General features: G+C 42.3%; 2 long non-coding RNA genes across 23 annotated transcripts in view; one reads left to right on the top strand and one right to left on the bottom strand.

Moving 5' to 3' along the window:
- Nucleotides 1-2,787: 2,787 nt before the first annotated feature.
- LOC121138125 lies at nucleotides 2,788-6,054 on the top strand. Its single transcript, XR_005875318.1, has 2 exons — nucleotides 2,788-3,080; nucleotides 3,753-6,054. It is a non-coding gene; the product is annotated as an uncharacterized LOC121138125 (long non-coding RNA).
- A 183-nt stretch (nucleotides 6,055-6,237) lies between these two features.
- The window catches only part of LOC121138124, a 29,649-nt gene continuing 16,452 nt past the window's right edge, over nucleotides 6,238-19,434 (bottom strand). For 6 of the 22 annotated variants that reach the window (XR_005875296.1, XR_005875301.1, XR_005875300.1 and 3 more), the window contains exons 10-16: nucleotides 17,933-18,039; nucleotides 17,044-17,568; nucleotides 14,714-14,851; nucleotides 12,723-12,829; nucleotides 11,834-12,357; nucleotides 9,504-9,641; nucleotides 7,357-7,619 (exon numbers count right to left, since the gene is read on the bottom strand). This is a non-coding gene — a long non-coding RNA (uncharacterized LOC121138124). Of the gene's footprint in view, nucleotides 6,321-6,952; nucleotides 7,620-9,503; nucleotides 9,642-11,833; nucleotides 12,358-12,722; nucleotides 12,830-14,713; nucleotides 14,852-17,043; nucleotides 17,569-17,932; nucleotides 18,040-19,434 lie in introns of those variants that run through there. The other 16 variants (XR_005875312.1, XR_005875311.1, XR_005875314.1 and 13 more) reach the window with 13 other exon arrangements.

Genomic DNA, 19,434 nt, shown 5'->3' with positions numbered 1-19,434 from the left:
CCACTAGCCCATGTGGAGTGTCGGGATTACTCCTGGCAGCCATGAGCATCTTTGCTGGGTAGGAGGCTCAATACCTATAGGCATCCAGGCAGTAGTCACGGTTGCTGTTGAGGGATGTCTGCACCTGTTCCTGCAGGGTATAAGTTTTTCTGGTACCTATTAGCTTCAGTAGACCCAGAAGCAGGCTGACTGCCAAGCATCTGCATCATGATTTACATGGGCTTTGCCAGCTCTTTATCAAATAGCTTCTGAATTAGAAAAGTGATTTTAAACTAGTTATGACACACATGTGAGTACTGAGTTTGGTGCAGTAGGTAACTAAATGATTGTTTTGTGTTGTTTTAGCAAATTTGTTTTAGATTAACCTCTGAGGCCCTTATGACTAGGTCTTCAGACAAAGCTGGTTTTTGCAAATAATTTGCATTCCAATTGCCTTATCATAGAAATTAGTATCCAATACTAACCTCTATTTAATGCCTCTGTGTTAAGTCGTACTGCTTTGTGCTCTTGAAGTCACTCTAAATGGACTAAGACTAAACTGTCACACAGGGGCAGCATGGAAGGAGATGACAGAAGGGAATTCTACTGAATATATTGAATACAAGTATAAATTTGATAAAGTTGCTGCATTTTCCAACAATGAAGCAATAAAAGTTCACAATATACTTCATTTATCTCATAAACGATTTTAAAACCTCTCCCCATGTGAGTAACAACTGTCCCTATCTTTGTCTGTCTCTTTCTCCCTGTATAATTGTGTGTGTGCCTGTCACCTGTTTTTCTGCCTCTCTCTTCTTCTTTCATGTCTGATTAGCTTAACATTTATCATATGTGTCCTTCCTTCCATAAACTCTGTCCAGAAGAATGCCAGAAAAGGGCTGCCAGGTCTCACAGAAACCAGTTGTTTAAGTCTACAGTTTTGCCCTGTGTGTGTGATCCATGGCACCAACCAAGTCTGCTGTCATTTCTCAGAGGAACTCTGAAAGTCTTTTGAGGTTTGAGCTGCTGAGTGACCTTGAAAGTGCAGTTTGGGGAGATGATGGAGAGACAAGATGGCAGTTGTGATCAACACTACCTCCTAATTCTCCGTGCTCAGTTTTTCTTGCCTATTAATGAAGACTGACTTAGAGATGTATCCCTAACTACCATGTCTAATACTATGTTCAACACCAGGATTCTAAATTTAAATAAGGAACAATATATATTTGACAAATAATGTTTATGTATTCCTGGGGTCTACTCAGGTTAACAGTAACTTACTTAAAGATAAATGTCTAGCCTCTTTGTCTTTGCTCAACTTTAGCTAGTAGGATAAACTGAGTCATAAAAGAAACTGTGATATTTTATAATGATAGACTATAAAAAGGATCAGAAAGTTTTTCCTGTCTATCTATGGTTTACTGTTTTTTTGATAACAGAAGGACTTTAAATCTTCAACTCAAATTTTAAGTCTCAAGTATAAATAAGGATAAAGTTTAAAATCCTGCCTTATGAAAGCTACTAACTTGTAAAATATTATGAAATTTATTTTAATGACAAAACTTATTCAACCTCCTGTATATGTCTTCAAGTGTAAAGCAAAAGTTGTTGACTGAGAAAGAAAGTTGGTCCTAATTTTGGGAATTGCAGCTTCTCCAGGAGCAAAATGATATTTCCTTTAATACAAAAGTTGTCAGTGTGAAAATTACATCCCCTCAAGTCTCCTTCTTCTTTCTACTCTCCATATCTCTCCTCTCCCTTATTTCTCTTCCTCATCCTCCTCTCAATTTTCTTCCTTTCTCTGTCCTCCTACTCTCCTCCTGGCTCTTCTCTTTTCCACACTTCTTGTCTTCCTTTAGGGAACATATGGAACTCTTCCTCCTATTCTTGCTCATCACTGTCACTGTTGTCCTCCTCTTGGATCTTTTCTTCCTATTCATAGTCCTCATGGTCCTCCATCCTCTCTTTCTCTTCCTCTTCCTCTCATCCTCCTCCTCCTCCCACTCCTTCTTCTTGCCCCTTTATACGTACCTCCCTCTCTGTCTCTCTCTGGATCTCATCATTGAACACTGACCTAATGATGCAAAGGCACAGTAGAAATGAGAAGGAAGATGAATCGAGCAAAATTTAGATCTTTTCAGGCTAACCATTTTGAGTAACTAGGGGGTTGTTGTGCTAAAACCAAAAACCGCTAGTCCCTGTGGGACAACATCACAAGATAGAAAAATTATTAGAAATGAATGCAGGATGATTTCCTTACTTTTCCAACACTAGATCTGCTGAAGAATTCAGACTAAAATGGTATTGCATATCATTAGAAATGGCATTCATATGCAGTGTATGGTGTTGAATTTCTTCAAACTCTGGCTCTTGAGGTTGCTTCTTGGCAACTTTTCTTAGAAACTCAGCAGTGGTGTCAGCATATCTTTTAAGAGCAGACGGTGCTAATTAGAATATGCACCTAAAAGGAAGACTTCCATAGCATCCAGTTGAAACCCTCTGGAAGTTACTTAGTTTTTGAAGTGTTCTGAGTCATAGAGGCTCGAATCCTATATACTCTGTTTATATTTGGGTGAGAAAACCACTAGAATTAATTCTGGCAGCATCTCTTTGTAGCAAAAAGTGTGTGAGTTAGTTCCCACTCAATAAGAAGCCTGCAAGGCATTGATGGAACTGAGAAGACAAAGAATCCACCATGATTTACCAAATGATGACAGGACAATTGTCTGGTCTGATAGGTAGAGAAGGAAGAGGGAATGATCACTTTTGTCCCACTGATCCATAAAGTTCAGAAGAAGCTGAGCTTTAATCAATTAATTCTTAGCTGATCTCTCACTGAGGACAAGATCCTTTGTACATCCATGCCCACTTTTACTTGATGTCTCAACTGTAAATTTTGTCCTTCAACTTCTAACCTACCTCTGATTCCCTCCTGCCAACAGGAGACTCTGATTCCATCTTCGCCAAGAATTCCCAGGACTACTTCAAACATCAGTTCAGCAGTCTCTCTGGGTCATCAGCTCCCTACCTTCAATGATGCCACAGCGACCTGTGTAATTTCTCCCTATGTGAAGAGGATCCCCTTATACTCTTCTGATGTGGTACTGTACCAACTACTGTTGAATTATGTTATGTCTCCTTTCTTCTCTTCCATCCCCTACATCACTGGCACACCAGGTGTAAACACACCTCAGAAAATTGAATGCCAGAGTGGAGATGAATATTACAGATGTTAAGTTAAGCAATCCAGATGTAGAAGTCAAATACCTAAACACTGCATTTCAAGACTCAAGCAGTACTGAAATACTGATAGCATGGAGGGAGTCACACTGAGATGATGAACTCTAAAGAAATTGAGGAAGTAATCAATCTCAAAAGAAAGAAATAGCAAAACTGGCAAGGCTCTTAAAAGGTTCCTGTTTCCTTGTCTAAGTGGTGTATGCACTTAGATGTTTCCTCACAGGAGTTATTAAATACACTGTTCATTTATGTAAGCTTTATTTTAAAATATAAAGCCTTTGTAAACAGAAAGGAAGTCAAAAATGGTAAAATGAAGAGAACAAAACCAACTGGACAAAACCTTGATCAAAACATTTCCCAGTTCCTGTACATTTGAGGACTCTGTTGAACAGGTTCTATAAAGAGTGGTCTCATCACTCCCCTTTCTCTGGGATCTAAAGTCTAGATGTAAGGCTCAACATGAGAGTTCTGTTAGACTATAATAGACATAAATTCAGCACATATTTTTTTCAAGCCTCGGTCTTCCCTTGTAGCAAAACTTGGTGTCAAAATCACCATCCAGCAGTCTCATGACCTGATTGATAGGATTCCAGGACTGTGCCAGTACACCCTAGCTTTCTATGGCTCCTTTAAACCTTGCCAACATGACCTAAAACTCATTAGCCAACATGCTCAGTGAGATCCAGCTTCAGCATGGGATCTAAATCCACTTCCTGATGGAGCCTGTTCCTGGGTTACATTCCGAATTCCTCCTCATGCTGACCCTGCTACGTGGCACCTGTGAACCCCATAGGCATTTCTCCTGCAGCTTGTGTCTCTGGCACCCCACAGCAGGTTCCTGCTCACTTTATGCCTCCTCCTCAGTTGCCTGGGAATCATTTCCAAAGTCAGTCTTCCTTTAGATGCCCTGTTCATGACTATGGTGGGATCACTGCCATCTGCATGACCACAAATCCAAACCTGCCCTGTCACAGACTTGACAACCTCAATTCGTCAGCCGCTAGGTCTCTGAAATCGAATATTCCTGAACACATGGCCAACAATGTGTCCTCATCATTGGAAATTAGCAGCTCCCAAACATTAACTGACCTCCTCACTGCAACAAGTCTTGCAACTCCTTCATTTTACATTCTGGAGTCTGGTTCGGTCACATCATTGTTCTGCCCAAAAACCTGAAGAGCTTTTCTTTACACAAAACACCACTGTTCTACCTGCTCTTGCCCAACAATGGAGAGTATGACACAAACCTGCATTCCTTTTCTAACACCAAGGATAATATAATATATATAATATTATACACACACACACATATATATATATATATATATATATATATGCCAACAGGACTGCTCACTGATGTATGACAACTCTGCCATGGAACTCTCTTTTGGTGCCTCTTTACAAGTCATCATAATTCACCTCAAGTGGGACACCTCTTGGTCTGAAACCCACAGTGCCCTGTATCTACCTCCTGAAGAATAGAATTCACTCTGCCTCATGTGAATTGATGCTAACTTTCTGTGTCATCTTCCATTTGAGTCCAGATACAAAGGTCAGATTTCCATTTACCATGGTATGTTTCTGTTAGACAAAGCAATAAGAACTTATGCAACTGAAGCATGAAGACACAGAAGACTGCCTCACACATCAGCACTTCCTGAACTGTGAATGCAAAAGTACTTTTTCATCTCTCAAAACCTAGAAATATCTATCTGAGTTTGGCTTATACATTTCCATTCCTAGAAATTCTGCTTGTTCTGTGCCATTTGTGGCCCTCAAAATGAGATAATCATTCTCAAAATCTCTGTAGAGAAGGAGGAACTGAGTTTCCTTGAAGATACCACAAGACTGTACAGCATGTCTAATACTGGAAAACTCTTTGTGTGTGCACAATTCAAGTGCTTCTTCATAAAGACAAAATGCAGTCATTAGAATAAACTCTCTTGACTTAGTTAAAATACTTCCATTCATACAGCTGTTAGGCACATGGTCTGGACATCATGTTCTCATTCATCATTGGGAAGCTATGATTCTCGATCTACTCACAGGGAATTGTACAGAGAAAGACCTAGGCAGTGCACATCAAACAGGAGCCCACAATCAGGGAGGTTGAGAAGGCCCAGTTCTTCCTGGATACATAAAATTTCCTCCTTTTCTTGGCATAGCAATATTCAGTCCTTCCATTTTGTGTGGGAATGACTGTATGGATTATATGGTATTCTTACTTTACCTACCAAGAGAAAACTGCTTGTTATAACTCCCTGGCACTGTCAATCTCACTGTCTCACATAAGCTAAGTGAAGCCCTCACCCCATTGAATGACTCTCATCCTTCTCTCTGACCTCAGTGTTTCCCCACCTTGACTGCTCCAGTATTTTTCTGGAGTACCATATAAAAGCAAGGATGATTAGATGAACATGAGATGTACCTCCTAGCACATCTTTGGTCCGTGGTCTTCACTTGAGGCATCCAGTAGGTCTGCTTCACTGTCTGGTAGTGTTTACTTTGTATTCAAAGGTGTACTACAGAGCAATTTCTCAGACAAGGCCACACAAGGAACTGAGTCCTCCTTCTTTTATAATTACTCAATGTGCCTGCCTCCATGCCTTGTTCCTGCCTTTCTGCTTCCCTGCCCTCCTGTTTTACATCAGTGTCTCACTCTGTATTTGAGCTTGGTTTGAACTTGTAGGAAGCCTCCAGTCTCAGTGTGCCAGTGTCTGGGTTTATAGGCATTAACCATGACTAGAATGAATATTTCACCCTATTGGTTTTAGGCAAATGTATCAAATCAAGGCACTCTTCAAAGCAACAAAATACAATCATCATCAAATCCAAGGTGGCCAGGCCATGTCATCCAGGGTTACTTCTGTGGTGTGAAATATATGGACATAGCCTCTGGATATGTTTTCTGGGAGTTGTGTGCACCCAAACGGGAAGAAGCAGCCTCATATCAGCATGGAGTTTTTTTATCTTTACCAGAGTACCACATAGTACACCACATATCTCTGTGCCTTTTTAGGTGATCTTCCATGCAGAACAGAGGAACAGATCACAAGCATACTTTGGAAAGACCACAGTGTGGAGGACTTTGGAGTTTTGACCTGCAATAGAAAAGAGAGAGAAGTCTGAGGGTACAGGGTCTAGTGTCCCTGAGCAGATCTCAGCTCTGGTGACCTGGATAAAATTCACAAAGACATTGGGAATCTCTCCAGGAATCCCCTCCCCATAATGAAACCAAAAAGCAGACAGGGAGTTCCTTCTCCAAGTACTGGCCATAGCTGAGTTGTAGCTGTTAGCATGACTTCACTGTCAGCATAGTGGATGGATCAACATATTTCTGGGTGTGACAGTGAGTTGTAAAGAAATTTCTGTGTGTGTTCACAGACTCAGTGGGCAAAGTTTGCTCTCACTTCAGGTGGGTAACATGAAGGCTACTAGGAGCTCAACAGGACAAACACACAGAGAAAAGGTAAACCTCCCATGTGTCTATCCTGGTACAGACATGTCTTCTTTATCCATGTTTCAGATCTCCAGGTCTGCTGTTCCCTGCACTCTTATGTCAGGGGTACATTTCCCTTGGTCCTCTTGGGACTTGAGACTGAATCTCACAAGAGTGTTTTTCATGGCATGTGCCTTGCAGATATAGAATGGGCCAAACTGCTAGCATTCCAGATCTTCTGCCTTGAAGAAAGCCTGCAGTGGTCATGCTCAGGCATGTAGATCATTTCCCCCCAAAAAACCTGTGAGCCCATGAGAAACTCTATCAAATTTTAAGGTTTCAGGCAGCATGGAAACATGCAGAGACTTTCTCAATATCATAACATCACACACAATCCCCACTAAGGTGTGTTGTAGGTATTGGGTAGATCCTTGATAACATGTAACTGCAGGGTTATCCATATACAATATAGCCTACATAAGTCACAGCCCAAGACTGCCATGCTGATTGAAGATGGTGCACTAAGCTCAACAATATATAAGGGACAGTTTTCTCAACTGACCTGGGGCCACTCACACTTTCCTGATTATTTCTAAAGTCCAATAGAACAGAACAGTTTACTCCTGCTCCCATGTTATATCATGCAAATATGTAGAATGCCAAGTACACTGGCTCTAGGCTGGCTAAGACTGATGCTGTCATTTGCATCTGGAAATGTGTGGTTTGCTGAAAACACAGCTCAGAGCTAGGAAAGGCTGACTCTTATTTGGGCCTCATTGAGAAGAGCATTGCAATTTGGCTTGAGCTTCTCATTCAAGAAGAGACAAGCAACAATCAACCCATACTTTAGAAACTTGAAAAGAAAAGTAGGTAATTTAATGAGCTGAGTTATTTGACAACTGTTTGCTCTTCAGTGTCTCGGCAATATCAAAGACTCTATTTGTAGTCTGCAACACAAACCCTAAAAGGAGAAAAAGAAGAGTCCTAAAGTCATAAAAGAGGGAGAGAAAACAAATGGGGAGCGCGACTAATATCTTACACATGACTTGAACTTCCTTACATGCTATCACTTTCCACTGTTCTGTGATGCTGAGATAGCATCAGCTCCCCACCCACCGAGGGTCAGGATCTCTGACTTTTCTCTGAGTAGCTCCCTGTTTCTTTACTGATTTCAGGTTAGCCATATAGACAGTGAAGACCCAACTTATTGATTTTGGATCTTGTTGCCTTGGAAATGGAGTTGGGCTATTTAGGGCATTTTCTGAGTTTCTCCACATAGATCTACAAGAATAAAGCAGAGTGACTATGGTGTGTAGAGAAGTTCCAAATGTATAAATGAGACCCTGTAGAAATCAGGCCTCTCTATGCAGTTTCAGAATGTCCTGGAGTGAGAAGAGGCACATCCTGAAGTCCCACATCCTTTTCCCTTACAGTGTCTGAAGAGACAATAGTCCTCACTCTTCCATCAGCTGGTACATTTAGTAAATACCAGCCATTAAGAAGTACATGAAAGCCAACATGGTGCATGCTTGTCATCCCAGCACTCAGTAGAGCACAGATAGAGTTAATGAACTCACAGGACTGTGAGGAAACAGACCATCCTACTGAACTTCAAACCAGGATACAGATAGTGGTCTCATTTTTCCACACGCAATAAGTATATGGATGTTTGCTCAAACAACACCACAGTGCTTGACTCCAGCGGGGCACAACCTCACCTCTGAGAGCAACAGGTAGAGAAAAGAGACACTGGGGGTACATAGAGCTGTGGGGAGCTGTGCTGTGGTGCATAGTCAGATACCACCCCCAGACGGGCCGCTAACCTATGTCAACACTCTTGTCAGTCCAAGAAACAAGAAATATTCTTGAGTGGAGGGTGGGACTGAAAATCAGTGTGACAAACTGATGTCTGGTTAGGACACAGAAGTCCCCTAGTAAAACTTATTTGTCTTTGGAAGAGAGAAGAAATGAGAGTGATATTTAGTGTAGTCACAAGATTTGCCTTCACCTTGCAGAATGCCAATGATGGAAAACCAAAGAAGCCATGCTCTTGGAATTGTGGCCTGTGGTGTCTGAGTTCATGAACTTTCTCTTCCTCTGTAGAATGTGAGGGCAATGTGCCTGCTCAGCACACACAGTCTTCTGAAGTTCAATGATGTCATGCCCACACATTATTCCACAGAGCTTGGCACCTTAGAGTCACCTGCACATATCCCGTTAGGTTCTGTTTCACCAAACTCACGCTAGGCATGAGGGGTGAGACATTTACCAACACTCCTTCCTCAAACACAGAACATTCATATCACTGAGGATATAAGCGTCATTTCAAGTGACAGCTCTGCCACCTTGTATTTATTCTGCCTACCCAATTACAATGACCCTGTCCTGAGCCACGTTGACCCCAGGTAGTCTACAGTCCTCTGCTGACTGTGTAGCTACAGGAAAGGCTAACCTCTTGCTTATCCTAATCAATAGACTGCAGGATTAAGCGAAGGGAGTTCTGGGATCTGGCACACACAGAAATAAGCCTGTGGCTGAATTCCTATGTTTAGATTGTGCACTCAACACACTCACAAATTCAGACATCATGCTTTCCTTCCAATGTTTCCCCTCAAATCTGGGCCATGTGGGCACAAGCTTATGAACTACTCTTGAAATGCCACCACTTTTGGTCCTCATGTCTTTGAATATTAAGGAAAAGCATGTGTGTGAGTTGCCAGAAATCAGACTAATACATGTCTTTGTCAAGTTCCATAAGGTCAGCACAGGACAGAAGCATGAACCAGAGGACCGTATTAGTGAGGGGTCAGTCACAGGAAAGGAGATGGGAACAGCAAGCTCTCACGTTAAAAATTTGTAGTACTCCACAAATGCTTCCTCTTCCATGTTTTTTCTTTGGAGGTCAGCTGCCACCTTTACAAGATCATCCTTCATTTCTATATAGGTTTCCAGGGAACTTTCTTGCTGATCTCAATAGTCATGCCTGCATGAATTAAAATTTGGAAACATTACTGGGGTAAAAGAGTTACATCTTTGTAAGTTCTGATGGTGCCCCTTTTCTAAGAGAGAAAATGGAAGATAGGGAACATCAAAAGCTGTCTCCTGCTATCCTGCCATCTGGTGATTCTAGCTGTCAATAACACAAACACATAGCAGTGTGTGTGTGTGTGTGTGTGTGTGTGTGTGTGTGTGTGTCTGTGTGTGTGAATGTGTCTGAGAGACAAAGATTTCACTAAATAAATTAGACTAAAGAAAACACAGCATGTGGTCAATCAGCAGAGTAAATTTAGTGAACATACCAAAACCAGCCTAGGGTCCCCTACTATAGTAGTAAAAGGATTGAAGAGGAGGCATTGGGAAGCATTCAACATAAGGAGCAGATCTTACAAACAGCATGTCTATTGAGACTACCTCTAGAAGAATCTACTGTGAGTGGTTGTGCACATATCAAAAGGTTGTGCATAAGCAATAACATAGCAGTTTCCACAAAGACTGATTCTGATATCACGAAGGAATTTAGGGAACACCCCAGCATGGAGGAAACTCTACTCATGCCTTCCACATTGCAAACCTAGCTATAAGCAAAAGAATTTGTGATGGAGTGCCCTCAGTAATTTAATTAGTACGTAGTATACTCAAGACTTGTACAGTATTTGTGTGACAATAAGCATGGAATACTCAGTTCCAGCTAGATAAGGATTCTAGGAACTTAGGCTGAGAAGCAGCATGAGGAAATAAACCTCCATGGACCAGAGCATGGCACAAGCCTGTCTTGAAAGTTTTCTAGAGAGTCAGCGTGTTTGAGAGCAGAAGTACAATGAATTCTAGAAACATATTGCTCATAGTTTTGGCCTGTTTTCTGTGACCCCATTCAAATGAAAAGAAAACGTGGGCCATGAACACTAGGGAGAAACAAGTGAGGTTCTGTAGTTTAAAATAGAATAAGGGGGGGGTCCAATTCCACCCACACTCAGGTCAAAGGGCAGAGGTGAGTTCCAGATCCCCATCCTAGCCAAAAATTCCTGCAAATCACCCTCGTTTTGATCTCGTGGCTTGTGGACCACAGCCAGGTCAACTCTCCCCTCAACAGAAGATTAAGTATCCAGGATCCTGCAGAGAGAGCCAGTCTACTCGTGCACACACTCAGGGCAGAGGCCAGAAAACAGGGAGCAGAGGCCAGAGAGTATTGGATTTGCTTTCACCCACTGAATGGTAACCCTGGTCACCCACCCACCAGGAGAGGAAGAGGCTCTTTGTACACACACTGGAAGAATTGTTGGGAAATTGGAAATATATGGGCACACTCAGCAACCAAAAAATATGACAACACCAGTGATTTTTGAATAATGCCAGACAAGCAATAAGCAACCCATACTTTAGAAACTTGAAAAGAAAAGTAAGTAAATTAATGAGCTGAGTTATTTGACAACTGTTTGCTCCAATATTTGTGGATTTCCCTTTTGGAATCTTAAATGTATGAACTATGTTTACACATTTCCATGATCTGCATACATTTTACAAAATGTACATGATCATGTGTGAACAACAATGCACAGGTGCTTCAGCACATATGCAGATGTGAGAAGACTTCCTGGAGTGCTGGCCTTCCCTGGCCATTTTGTTCCAACAGAATCTGTGTGCACTGTGTCTACAATGCTAGCTGAGAAACCAGATCTTCCCCCATCTCCCTGTGCCATGTCACCTAAAGAGAACATGGAATAGGTATATAGAGTTAGCTAACCACACCCAGTGTCAGGTGCTTTCTGGAGATTTTGTCCCAGCTTCTGACACTGTCACTGCTAGCACTTCAGTCACAGTGTCATTATCTCCCTGATCTACTTGAAGATTTCCTATGGATGTCTCCCTAATGCTGAAAACATGATCTCATACAATGGAAATTCTCTTGCCTTAGCATCTCTCCATTATGTCAGATCCCTGAGAGTCCAACATTTAGAAAGTGACAATGCACAGCACATTCCTTACATTGGCAGGTGATTCCGTATTTTCTTATTGTGCTTCCTCTAATCTCTACATAGCACTGAAAAGATGAGGACATGAACCCAACAAGTGTGGAAGAAAATGAAGTGGCTTAAACTAAGTTAAAGCCTATTTTTGCAAGATAGTCAGGGTGGCAGGAAGGAAAGGGCAAATGCCAATCACGTTATGTTCTCTTACCACAGCAAAGTGGATGCGGGGAATCAAACACTGAGGACATGGAAAGGGGGATGAATCTTGCTCTGTGCTGCTCAGTGCTCCAGACTTCATGCACCTTGTCACTAGTATCTCCTTGCTTTCCTGGTGAGCTGCAGTCTCAAGTGGGTGTGGCTAGCCAGATGTAATGGAGTCCACTTCACATGAGTCTTTCCAAGTCATGAACTGGTGGTGAGTTACCGGGATTTTCTACCACCTTAGTCTCCACACAGTGCTTGTCTGATGATGTGTTGAGGGTGATCTCTTCAAAGGCTTCCTGTGGAGTGGTTCCAGATAAAGATTCTTCAAAAATTTTTGATGCTGATTCCAATCTGGGGCCCACCTCTCCACTATCTTCATCAACTCCATCCACGAGTCTATCCACAGGAGAGCACTATTTCACAAAGTCTGGGGAGTTTTTGATTGTATTCCTTACATCTGCCCAGAGGGCCTTGATTTCTGCCTCTTCCACTTCTCTTTTTTATAGAGAAAATTGATTAGTCTTATACCTCAAATCATAGAGGAAAAAGAATTGTCAGCAAAGACATGAACAAAGTAGAGATGTATTCAGGTCTATCACATCATCACAGTCTCCATGCTCTCTGTCATAACTCTGGTCTATGAAAAAAAAACCAACCCCTTTCCCACTTGCTCTATAGCAATCTTAAGTAACAATTCATTGTCAATATTCGGAGTACCTAAGTGCACAATATGCATGTGCATGTGTGTGTGTCTGTGTGCTTGTGTGTGTGTTTATGTGATTGTAGAGTACATGTATTGAACACAGATTCCACAAAAACAGCACAACACAGTCCCCGGTCAAAGGCTGACTAGATGATACACAAACAACCTGTCTTCATGCTCACACACTGACCTTATCTGCCAGGAAACCTGAATACTCCTTGCTTTATTGTCTCAGGAGTTTGCTCTTCAGTGTCTCGGCAATATCAAAGACTCTATTTGTAGTCTGCAACACAAACCCTAAAAGGAGAAAAAGAAGAGTCCTAAAGTCATAAAAGAGGGAGAGAAAACAAATGGGGAGCGGGACTAATATCTTACACATGACTTGAACTTCCTTACATGCTATCACTTTCCACTGTTCTGTGATGCTGAGATAGCATCAGCTCCCCACCCACCGAGGGTCAGGATCTCTGACTTTTCTCTGAGTAGCTCCCTGTTTCTTTACTGATTTCAGGTTAGCCATATAGACAGTGAAGACCCAACTTATTGATTTTGGATCTTGTTGCCTTGGAAATGGAGTTGGGCTATTTAGGGCATTTTCTGAGTTTCTCCACATAGATCTACAAGAATAAAGCAGAGTGACTATGGTGTGTAGAGAAGTTCCAAATGTATAAATGAGACCCTGTAGAAATCAGGCCTCTCTATGCAGTTTCAGAATGTCCTGGAGTGAGAAGAGGCACATCCTGAAGTCCCACATCCTTTTCCCTTACAGTGTCTGAAGAGACAATAGTCCTCACTCTTCCATCAGCTGGTACATTTAGTAAATACCAGCCATTAAGAAGTACATGAAAGCCAACATGGTGCATGCTTGTCATCCCAGCACTCAGTAGAGCACAGATAGAGTTAATGAACTCACAGGACTGTGAGGAAACAGACCATCCTACTGAACTTCAAACCAGGATACAGATAGTGGTCTCATTTTTCCACACGCAATAAGTATATGGATGTTTGCTCAAACAACACCACAGTGCTTGACTCCAGCGGGGCACAACCTCACCTCTGAGAGCAACAGGTAGAGAAAAGAGACACTGGGGGTACATAGAGCTGTGGGGAGCTGTGCTGTGGTGCATAGTCAGATACCACCCCCAGACGGGCCGCTAACCTATGTCAACACTCTTGTCAGTCCAAGAAACAAGAAATATTCTTGAGTGGAGGGTGGGACTGAAAATCAGTGTGACAAACTGATGTCTGGTTAGGACACAGAAGTCCCCTAGTAAAACTTATTTGTCTTTGGAAGAGAGAAGAAATGAGAGTGATATTTAGTGTAGTCACAAGATTTGCCTTCACCTTGCAGAATGCCAATGATGGAAAACCAAAGAAGCCATGCTCTTGGAATTGTGGCCTGTGGTGTCTGAGTTCATGAACTTTCTCTTCCTCTGTAGAATGTGAGGGCAATGTGCCTGCTCAGCACACACAGTCTTCTGAAGTTCAATGATGTCATGCCCACACATTATTCCACAGAGCTTGGCACCTTAGAGTCACCTGCACATATCCCGTTAGGTTCTGTTTCACCAAACTCACGCTAGGCATGAGGGGTGAGACATTTACCAACACTCCTTCCTCAAACACAGAACATTCATATCACTGAGGATATAAGCGTCATTTCAAGTGACAGCTCTGCCACCTTGTATTTATTCTGCCTACCCAATTACAATGACCCTGTCCTGAGCCACGTTGACCCCAGGTAGTCTACAGTCCTCTGCTGACTGTGTAGCTACAGGAAAGGCTAACCTCTTGCTTATCCTAATCAATAGACTGCAGGATTAAGCGAAGGGAGTTCTGGGATCTGGCACACACAGAAATAAGCCTGTGGCTGAATTCCTATGTTTAGATTGTGCACTCAACACACTCACAAATTCAGACATCATGCTTTCCTTCCAATGTTTCCCCTCAAATCTGGGCCATGTGGGCACAAGCTTATGAACTACTCTTGAAATGCCACCACTTTTGGTCCTCATGTCTTTGAATATTAAGGAAAAGCATGTGTGTGAGTTGCCAGAAATCAGACTAATACATGTCTTTGTCAAGTTCCATAAGGTCAGCACAGGACAGAAGCATGAACCAGAGGACCGTATTAGTGAGGGGTCAGTCACAGGAAAGGAGATGGGAACAGCAAGCTCTCACGTTAAAAATTTGTAGTACTCCACAAATGCTTCCTCTTCCATGTTTTTTCTTTGGAGGTCAGCTGCCACCTTTACAAGATCATCCTTCATTTCTATATAGGTTTCCAGGGAACTTTCTTGCTGATCTCAATAGTCATGCCTGCATGAATTAAAATTTGGAAACATTACTGGGGTAAAAGAGTTACATCTTTGTAAGTTCTGATGGTGCCCCTTTTCTAAGAGAGAAAATGGAAGATAGGGAACATCAAAAGCTGTCTCCTGCTATCCTGCCATCTGGTCATTCTAGCTGTCAATAACACAAACACATAGCATTGTGTGTGTGTGTGTGTGTGTGTGTGTGTGTGTGTGTGTCTGTGTGTGTGAATGTGTCTGAGAGACAAAGATTTCACTAAATAAATTAGACTAAAGAAAACACAGCATGTGGTCATTCAGCATAGTAAATTTAGTGAACATACCAAAACCAGCCTAGGATCCCCTACTATAGTAGTAAAAGGATTGAAGAGGAGGCATTGGGAAGCATTCAACATAAGGAGCAGATCTTACAAACAGCATGTCTATTGAGACTACCTCTAGAAGAATCTACTGTGAGTGGTTGTGCACATATCAAAAGGTTGTGCATAAGCATAAACATAGCAGTTTCCACAAAGACTGATTCTGATATCACGAAGGAATTTAGGGAACACCCCAGCATGGAGGAAACTCTACTCATGCCTTCCACATTGCAAACCTAGCTATAAGCAAAAGAATTTGTGATGGAGTGCCCTCAGTAATTTAATTAGTACGTAGTATACTCAAGACTTGTACAGTATTTGTGTGACAATAAGCATGGAATACTCAGTTCCAGCTAGATAAGGATTCTAGGAACTTAGGCTGAGAAGCAGCATGAGGAAATAAACCTCCATGGACCAGAGCATGGCACAAGCCTGTCTTGAAAGTTTTCTAGAGAGTCAGCGTGTTTGAGAGCAGAAGTACAATGAATTCTAGAAACATATTGCTCATAGTTTTGGCCTGTTTTCTGTGACCCCATTCAAATGAAAAGAAAACGTGGGCCATGAACACTAGGGAGAAACAAGTGAGGTTCTGTAGTTTAAAATAGAATAAGGGGGAGGTCCAATTCCACCCACACTCAGGTCAAAGGGCAGAGGTGAGTTCCAGATCCCCATCCTAGCCAAAAATTCCTGCAAATCACCCTCGTTTTGATCTCGTGGCTTGTGGACCACAGCCAGGTCAACTCTCCCCTCAACAGAAGATTAAGTATCCAGGATCCTGCAGAGAGAGCCAGTCTACTCGTGCACACACTCAGGGCAGAGGCCAGAAAACAGGGAGCAGAGGCCAGAGAGTATTGGATTTGCTTTCACCCACTGAATGGTAACCCTGGTCACCCACCCACCAGGAGAGGAAGAGGCTCTTTGTACACACACTGGAAGAATTGTTGGGAAATTGGAAATATATGGGCACACTCAGCAACCAAAAAATATGACAACACCAGTGATTTTTGAATAATGCCAGACAAGCAATAAGCAACCCATACTTTAGAAACTTGAAAAGAAAAGTAAGTAAATTAATGAGCTGAGTTATTTGACAACTGTTTGCTCCAATATTTGTGGATTTCCCTTTTGGAATCTTAAATGTATGAACTATGTTTACACATTTCCATGATCTGCATACATTTTACAAAATGTACATGATCATGTGTGAACAACAATGCACAGGTGCTTCAGCACATATGCAGATGTGAGAAGACTTCCTGGAGTGCTGGCCTTCCCTGGCCATTTTGTTCCAACAGAATCTGTGTGCACTGTGTCTACAATGCTAGCTGAGAAACCAGATCTTCCCCCATCTCCCTGTGCCATGTCACCTAAAGAGAACATGGAATAGGTATATAGAGTTAGCTAACCACACCCAGTGTCAGGTGCTTTCTGGAGATTTTGTCCCAGCTTCTGACACTGTCACTGCTAGCACTTCAGTCACAGTGTCATTATCTCCCTGATCTACTTGAAGATTTCCTATGGATGTCTCCCTAATGCTGAAAACATGATCTCATACAATGGAAATTCTCTTGCCTTAGCATCTCTCCATTATGTCAGATCCCTGAGAGTCCAACATTTAGAAAGTGACAATGCACAGCACATTCCTTACATTGGCAGGTGATTCCGTATTTTCTTATTGTGCTTCCTCTAATCTCTACATAGCACTGAAAAGATGAGGACATGAACCCAACAAGTGTGGAAGAAAATGAAGTGGCTTAAACTAAGTTAAAGCCTATTTTTGCAAGATAGTCAGGGTGGCAGGAAGGAAAGGGCAAATGCCAATCACGTTATGTTCTCTTACCACAGCAAAGTGGATGCGGGGAATCAAACACTGAGGACATGGAAAGGGGGATGAATCTTGCTCTGTGCTGCTCAGTGCTCCAGACTTCATGCACCTTGTCACTAGTATCTCCTTGCTTTCCTGGTGAGCTGCAGTCTCAAGTGGGTGTGGCTAGCCAGATGTAATGGAGTCCACTTCACATGAGTCTTTCCAAGTCATGAACTGGTGGTGAGCTACCGGGATTTTCTACCACCTTAGTCTCCACACAGTGCTTGTCTGATGATGTGTTGGGGGTGATCTCTTCAAAGGCTTCCTGTGGAGTGGTTCCAGATAAAGATTCTTCAAAAATTTTTGATGCTGATTCCAATCTGGGGCCCACCTCTCCACTATCTTCATCAACTCCATCCACGAGTCTATCCACAGGAGAGCACTATTTCACAAAGTCTGGGGAGTTTTTGATTGTATTCCTTACATCTGCCCAGAGGGCCTTGATTTCTGCCTCTTCCACTTCTCTTTTTTTATAGAGAAAAGTGATTAGTCTTATACCTCAAATCATAGAGGAAAAAGAATTGTCAGCAAAGACATGAACAAAGTAGAGATGTATTCAGGTCTATCACATCATCACAGTCTCCATGCTCTCTGTCATAACTCTGGTCTATGAAAAAAAACCAACCCCTTTCCCACTTGCTCTATAGCAATCTTAAGTAACAATTCATTGTCAATATTCGGAGTACCTAAGTGCACAATATGCGTGTGCATGTGTGTGTGTCTGTGTGCTTGTGTGTGTGTTTATGTGATTGTAGAGTACATGTATTGAACACAGATTCCACAAAAACAGCACAACACAGTCCCCGGTCAAAGGCTGACTAGATGATACACAAACAACCTGTCTTCATGCTCACACACTGACCTTATCTGCCAGGAAACCTGAATACTCCTTGCTTTATTGTCTCAGGAGTTTGCTCTTCAGTGTCTCGGCAATATCAAAGACTCTATTTGTAGTCTGCAACACAAACCCTAAAAGGAGAAAAAGAAGAGTCCTAAAGTCATAAAAGAGGGAGAGAAAACAAATGGGGAGCGGGACTAATATCTTACACATGACTTGAACTTCCTTACATGCTATCACTTTCCACTGTTCTGTGATGCTGAGATAGCATCAGCTCCCCACCCACCGAGGGTCAGGATCTCTGACTTTTCTCTGAGTAGCTCCCTGTTTCTTTACTGATTTCAGGTTAGCCATATAGACAGTGAAGACCCAACTTATTGATTTTGGATCTTGTTGCCTTGGAAATGGAGTTGGGCTATTTAGGGCATTTTCTGAGTTTCTCCACATAGATCTACAAGAATAAAGCAGAGTGACTATGGTGTGTAGAGAAGTTCCAAATGTATAAATGAGACCCTGTAGAAATCAGGCCTCTCTATGCAGTTTCAGAATGTCCTGGAGTGAGAAGAGGCACATCCTGAAGTCCCACATCCTTTTCCCTTACAGTGTCTGAAGAGACAATAGTCCTCACTCTTCCATCAGCTGGTACATTTAGTAAATACCAGCCATTAAGAAGTACATGAAAGCCAACATGGTGCATGCTTGTCATCCCAGCACTCAGTAGAGCACAGATAGAGTTAATGAACTCACAGGACTGTGAGGAAACAGACCATCCTACTGAACTTCAAACCAGGATACAGATAGTGGTCTCATTTTTCCACACGCAATAAGTATATGGATGTTTGCTCAAACAACACCACAGTGCTTGACTCCAGCGGGGCACAACCTCACCTCTGAGAGCAACAGGTAGAGAAAAGAGACACTGGGGGTACATAGAGCTGTGGGGAGCTGTGCTGTGGTGCATAGTCAGATACCACCCCCAGACGGGCCGCTAACCTATGTCAACACTCTTGTCAGTCCAAGAAACAAGAAATATTCTTGAGTGGAGGGTGGGACTGAAAATCAGTGTGACAAACTGATGTCTGGTTAGGACACAGAAGTCCCCTAGTAAAACTTATTTGTCTTTGGAAGAGAGAAGAAATGAGAGTGATATTTAGTGTAGTCACAAGATTTGCCTTCACCTTGCAGAATGCCAATGATGGAAAACCAAAGAAGCCATGCTCTTGGAATTGTGGCCTGTGGTGTCTGAGTTCATGAACTTTCTCTTCCTCTGTAGAATGTGAGGGCAATGTGCCTGCTCAGCACACACAGTCTTCTGAAGTTCAATGATGTCATGCCCACACATTATTCCACAGAGCTTGGCACCTTAGAGTCACCTGCACATATCCCGTTAGGTTCTGTTTCACCAAACTCACGCTAGGCATGAGGGGTGAGACATTTACCAACACTCCTTCCTCAAACACAGAACATTCATATCACTGAGGATATAAGCGTCATTTCAAGTGACAGCTCTGCCACCTTGTATTTAT

Source organism: Mesocricetus auratus, unplaced genomic scaffold, assembly GCF_017639785.1.
Source record: "Mesocricetus auratus isolate SY011 unplaced genomic scaffold, BCM_Maur_2.0 contig_3169_pilon_obj, whole genome shotgun sequence".
Lineage (NCBI taxonomy): Eukaryota > Metazoa > Chordata > Mammalia > Rodentia > Cricetidae > Mesocricetus > Mesocricetus auratus.
The sequence above is the reverse complement of the archived record's forward strand: the minus strand, read 5'-3'. Positions and strand labels throughout refer to the sequence as shown.